Source organism: Eptesicus fuscus, chromosome 4 (genome assembly GCF_027574615.1).
Source record: "Eptesicus fuscus isolate TK198812 chromosome 4, DD_ASM_mEF_20220401, whole genome shotgun sequence".
NCBI classification, from domain to species: Eukaryota; Metazoa; Chordata; class Mammalia; order Chiroptera; family Vespertilionidae; genus Eptesicus; species Eptesicus fuscus.
In genome coordinates, this window is record NC_072476.1 from 28438841 (window position 1) to 28445451 (window position 6611).

The window sequence follows — 6611 nt, forward strand, 5'->3', positions numbered from 1 at the left end:
AGGAATGTTCCCTTGAGTCAGCAATCCAGAAAGCAACCACAATCACGTCTTTAAAATGATAAGAATTTACAAAGTTAGATAAAATCTGGCCAGCAGCACCCAGGGGTGTATAGGGAGTAGGCACCATTATTTCCTGGAGAAACCAATATGGAGGTAGGGCTGTCCTCTTGATAAGATGGTGGCAGAAGGAGGATGCAGAGTTCCTGCAAGAGGAGCAAGCCCTGCAGAGAGGACAGGATAAATGTATTCTTGCTTTAATCTGGTTGCATTTTGATTGTTATATTGCATTAACAGAGCTGTCTGCATTCAATTGAGAAGTTTTTGGTACCTTGTTTTTAAAGAGCCTTCTCCTACCTTGTTAGTGGGAGTATAAATCAGTGCATCCTTTGTGCAGGTCATTTTGGCAATATTCAGTAAAAGCCTTAAAAATAACCAAGTAATTTGGTCTAGCAGTTACATCTAGGAATTTAGTGTAGGGATAAATTCATGATTGTGCTAAATATGTTTGTACAGAAAGCATTGCTTATAGAAACCACCCTGACATCTCAGAATTGGAGACCAAGTAAGTTTTAAGACATGCACAAAGGGGAGTATTGTGCCCACAGACAGACACTACAGGGGCTATCACAGAACTTGAAGGGGAACACTCGGGCTTTGGGAAAGGCAGGCAAAATACTACCTGAAAAGCAGGTTACAAAATGGCAAGAACAGCATGATGGCAGTTTTTTGCTATTAAAATATATGTATTTACATAAAACAAAACAAATTAATGCATCAGACTGTCAAATGTGGTTGTGTCTGGTAGTTTTATTATAAGTGACTTATTTTCTTCTTTCTGCTTGTATGTTTTCTAAATCTATTATAATGAATATGTATTACTTTCGTAACCAGATAAAAATATGGTTTGAGAAATATCCTTAATGAAATTCATGTATTACAATAATTATTCCAATGTGAAATACTATTGTTTTTTCTATCTTTAGGCTAGGAGTGGGCTGGGTCCCAGCCAGCCCTGTTTTTCCTCCTAAACCACTCCCTACTCCCCCCCAGGCTTAAGCAGCTTTAGAAGCATTGCTGTCTGTGCATCTTTGGGAATGAGGGTCGTTTAATCTTTGGGACTGGTGGCCTTTGTTCCCATAAGGATTAGTCAGCTGCCCTTGTGGCGAGGAGATTCCTAAAGAGGTTTCTGAAGGTTTCATGATAGCCTATTCCTTACCCAAATGTACCCCTTCTTCTGTGAGTATCTTCTGATGACCTTCATGCCCCTTCTGAGAGAGACAGTCACTGATTATTGTGAAGAACTGCTCTAAAGTCAAAGGAAGTTGCTTTCCAATTTTGGTTCTGCTTGCCCTCAGGCTAATCAGCCTCTCTACCCCTCAGTTTCCTCATCAGTAAGATAGAGGTGATAAAGGTTACCTCAGGAGTCCCTTCTTATTTCCTCTGACCTGGATTCTGCCTCAAGCATATGACAGCAGTGTAGGATGTCTTAACATATACCCCACACATGCCACTTTGGCATATTGATTATTTTAAGTTAAAGACACTTGAAGAATAGCAGATGCAAGAAGGGCTCTCTGGTATTCCTCTTTCTTCTTGGAAACAGGAGATAAAACTTGCCTGTGAAAGGCATTCTCTCTGTCCCAGGAGAGAAAAAAAATCTTCTCACCAGAGATGGGAGTGGAGGCTGAGAGAAATATGTGCAAACAGACCTTGTGCCTAATGTCTATAGTTACTTTTCCACAATTAACTGCACTAGCCCAAACCCGTTTGTCTTGTCATGTTTTCACAGCTTGGACCCTAAATGCTTCTTTGGGTCTTCATTTTCCTTGTGAAGCATCCCATGTACACAATAAAAATTCCTAAATACAACTTGAATGTTATTCTCCTGTTAATCTGTCTTATGTCAGTTTAATTCTTAGGTCCAGCCAGAGACCCTACAAGGCAGAGGGGAAATTTTATCTCCCCTCTAGCAGCCAATGAACAGTATTTGCTAATTATTTGCAAAGAGGGCTGATATGACAAAAAGGCCTATTTATTGATGACTTACATCTTTTCAGGTCCTGTGCTAAGAATATGATAGATGTGGGCTCACTTAACCCTACGAATGCATTTTATGGGGTAAGCCCTGCCTTTATAGTCCCACTTCGCTGAAAATAAACCTGAGATTCAGGTGCCCACACTTCACAGCTATTAAGTGGCTTTTAATTCTGGTTCTATTTTGACCTCAGTCTCTGAAATCACATTATAATACTTAGAAGTATTTGTTAACACTCAAGATTTAGAATTAACTTCTCTTCCAATTACTCATCTCAAGGTCAAATTGTCAACAGTCCTAGCTGCCCAGCAGCTAAAACACCAAGCTGGTTGTGTGAAAGGAATGAGAAGAAAATGTTCTTTGCTCTGTTCAAGGTTCCTGGTTTCAATCCATCACCTAACTAATAACCTAAAATAAAATGGGTGTATTTGCATGAGAAGTGTCTTCTGAATGAAATGCAAATGTGGTGAATGGCGGCATATTGTGTCTCTTTCATTATGGACAACAGCCACTGGCATTAATTAATTGCATTTTCTTTCTTTTCTTGCAAGGTAACTGCCCTTAAATTTTTGTTACAAAGAGCTAATTCCATTGTGCTTCCATCAAATGTCATCTTTTAAACAGTGGGATTTGTTTTTGCTGATGTTTTACAAACCTTGTAATCTTGTCTACGGCATTCCTTTCTGTTGGCCTGGAGCATTCATCAAGTTTTTGGGGGAAGTCTGTGACTTCACAATGTGTACCACCTTAGCTTCCTTTTGGAATTCTTTGAGGTATTAGGAAAGCCATGTTTTTCTACAAAGATGGGGGGAAAATCACAGCTGTGAGACTGACTTTAACTCTCAAAACAAGGCTTTAAAAAATTCCAGCCATTTGAAAAAAACAATAAAGAAAAAGAAATAACTGACTCACTTTTCCCTCTCTTTTAAACCAGCCTTCTTTTTCCTAAAGTTATAAACTGGTGACAAAATGAATTGATTCAATGTTTTATTACTCATTGACTGTAAAATATACAGTCTTGGCAAGTTGATGAGCAACTATAAAACTAAAACACTTGTATAATAATTCAAGAAACTTAATATGATACAGAATTATGATCCACGTGAAGCTAAGTAGGCAAACATTGCTACTAATATTACTCTACTGCTACTACTATGAGCTAACATTTTTTTTAAGGACTTACTATGTGCCAAGTATTGTCTCTTATTTAATTCTCACAGTTAACCTATTGTGAGGGTACTATATATATATCTATATATAGATATACTAGAGGCCTGGTGCACAAAATTTGTGCATGGGGGGCGGGGGTGTGTTCCTCAGCCCAGCCTGCACCCTCTCCAATCTGGGACCCCTCGAGGGATGTCCGACTGCCTGGTAGGATCGGGCCTAAACGGGCAGTCAGACATCCCTCTCACAATCCAGGACTGCTGGCTCCCAACTGCTTGCCTGCCTGCCTTCCTGATTGCCCCTAACCTGCTTCTGCCTGCCAGCCTGACCACCCCCTAACCACTCCCCTGCCAGCCTGATTGATGCCTAACTGCTCCCCTGCCAGCCTGATTGCCCCTAACTGCCCTCCCCTGCAGGCCTGGTCACCCTTAACTGCCCTCCCCTGCCAGCCTGGTCACCCCTAACTGCCCTCCCCTACCAGCCTCATTGCCCTTAACTGCTTTCCCCTGCTGGTCTGGTCCCCCCTCCCCCAACTGCCTTCCCCTGCAGGCCTGGGTCCCCCCAAACTGCCCTCCCCTGCAGGCCTGGTACCCCCCAACTGCCCTCCCCTGCAGTCCTAGTCACCCCTACTGCCCTGTCCTGCAGGCCTGGTCCCCCCCAACTGCTCTCCCCTGCAGGCCTGGTCCCCCCCAACTGCCCTCCCTTGCAGGCCCAGTCCCTCCCAACTGCCCTCCCCTGCTGGCCATCTTGTGGCAGCCATCTTGTGTCCACATGGGGGCAGCCATCTTGTGTTGAAGTGACAGTCAATTTGCATATTACTCTTTTATTAGATAGGACAGATGTGTGTGTGTGTGTGTGTGTGTGTGTGTGTGTGTGTGTGTGTGTATGAACTATTTTTTTAAATTTATTCATTTGGGAGAGGGAGAGAAAGATAGAAACATTAATGATAAGAGAGAACATTGATCAACAGTCTCCTGCATGCCCCCTACTGGGGGTTGAGCTAGAAACTCAGGCATGTGCCCTGACCAGGAATTGAACCATGATCTTTTGGTTCATAGGTAGGCATTTAAGCACTGAGCCACACTGACCAGACTGCACTATTTTTTTGTGTGAACCATAGAAGTTTTTATTTTTTCAACAATTCTTTATTGTTGTAAGTATTACCCATGTCCCTCTTTTTCCCCCATTGACCCTGACCCCAGGCCCTCACCACTCCATTTTCTGTGGCCAAGGGCCATGCATATATGCATACAAGGTTCTTGGATGATTACATCCCACCCACCCTCCCAGCCTTCCCTCGGAGATTCTACACTCTGTTCTATGCTTCCATGTCTCTGGATCCACTCCATTCATCAGTTTATTTTGTTACTTAGATTCCACATATGAGTGCGATCATGTGATACTTGTCTTTCTCTGACTGACTTATTTCACTTAGTATGACACTCTCCAGGTCCCTTTATGCTGTCTCAAAAGGTAAGAGATTCTTCTTTTTTATTGAGGGCTGCACTATTTTTTAAACATTATTTTACAGATGAGGAAATGAAGGCTGTGAGAGGTTTGGTAAATTGCCCAAGATCAACACTGCAAGTCAGTATTGAAATTGAGATCCCCACCTAGTTCTGTCTATCGTCTGTCAATGCCTGTCTTCTTAACCACCATGTTATTCTGCCTCCCCAAATGATTTCTAATTAGTCTTCATGTTTACACTAACTTATACCACATAGCTTTGCTCAATCATCATTTAAGAGCAATTATAAGATCATTATACTTGTAGCCTATTATGTCAATTTGACTTTGGACATGGAAAGTTCATTGTTTCTTGGAGGGAGCAAATTGTAATTTATTTCAAGGCTGAAATTAGAGAGGGAAGGAAGCCTTCTCTTTCTTGTATGCCACATAATCATTTTTAAAAAGAGCTTTGTGCCGAGAGACATCTACCATCATGTTTGAAATAGTTTCAAATTGAATGTAGAAAAGGAAAGACTTGACCAATTCAGGGACTTTTTGAAAACGACTGCATCGGTGGGCACTGGGTGTGTGCTGATGGTCCTGTCACTGCTTCCTGCATGGCCCCACCTCTCTCCTGAGGTCAGGTCTGGAGTTCATTTTGCTTGCTGTATGTTTGAACCTGGTAATATATACACTCATGATTCATCCCCTTAACTGTCCCCCATAGCCCCTGTTTGATTACTAACAATAATCATCCTTTAAGTTATTTAAGACAAAATACTCAGTAATCTTTGACTTCGCTAATTCTCCCAAATCAGTCTAATTAGTTAATCTAATTAAACACCAAGTGCTGCTGTTTTTAGCTCAGATTGTCTCTCTAACCCATTTTTCCCATTTCTATGACTACCTGCCTGGCCTGCCCCTATCATCTCTCTCTTTAAGTCCTGATCAGTCCTTCTGCCTTCAGTGTCTCCATCCTCTTTGGCAGGAGTTCTTTCCTGATGTCTGTGAGCTCCAGAAAGTTCAAATCCCACACTCGAATTGTTTGTAAAATTCTGTGCAAATGTACATTTTTTTCTCCTGGAAGAGAATCTATAATTATCATGAGATTCTCAGAGAAATTTTTTGATCCAAAAAGGATTAAGAACTGCTCTTCTACTTCATGACTAAAATGTTTCTAAAACATACATGTGAGCATGTTATTTCTTTGCTTAAAAAATGTATGAAACTCATACTACCCATAGAACCAAATATAAGTTATTTCTCTCAGCTTATGCAACTATACTACTATTTAAGTTCTCCATATTCATCTCTTCTTCTTTACAAATAGGTTAGGGTTATGGGGTTTTAGGAGAAAGACTACAGAAGTAGTGTTATTTTTACCTCATCACATCAAAGGCATATACTGTTTTGGTTTTTTTTAAAACATTTTTATTGATTTCAGAGAGGAAGGGAGAGGGAGTAAGAGATAGAAACATCAATGATGAGAACTGTTGATTGGCTGCCTCCTGCATGCCTCACACTCACACTGGGGATTGAGCCCACAAGCCGGGTATGTGCCCTGACCAGGAATCAAACTGTGACCTCCTGGTTCATACGTCAATGCTCAACCACTGAGCCACGCCAGTCAGGCCAAAGGCATATACTATTGACATGAATTATCACTGATGTTAACCTTGATCATCTGGTTCAGGAATTGTTTGCCAGATTTTTTCTCTGTAAATTTACTTTTACTTATTTTTTTATTTTTAATAAATCTTTATTGTTGAAAGTATTACATATATCCCTTTTCCTCTCCATTGCTCCCCCCCTCAAGACTTCACCACCCTATTGTCTGTGTCTATGGGTTATGCTTTTATTTTTTACCTTTTGTAGGAGATTAAGCTTCATTTCCTGGAGAGGGGAGTATCTACATAAATTATTTGGAATTCTTCTGTATAGAAAACTTGTCTCTAAGTCT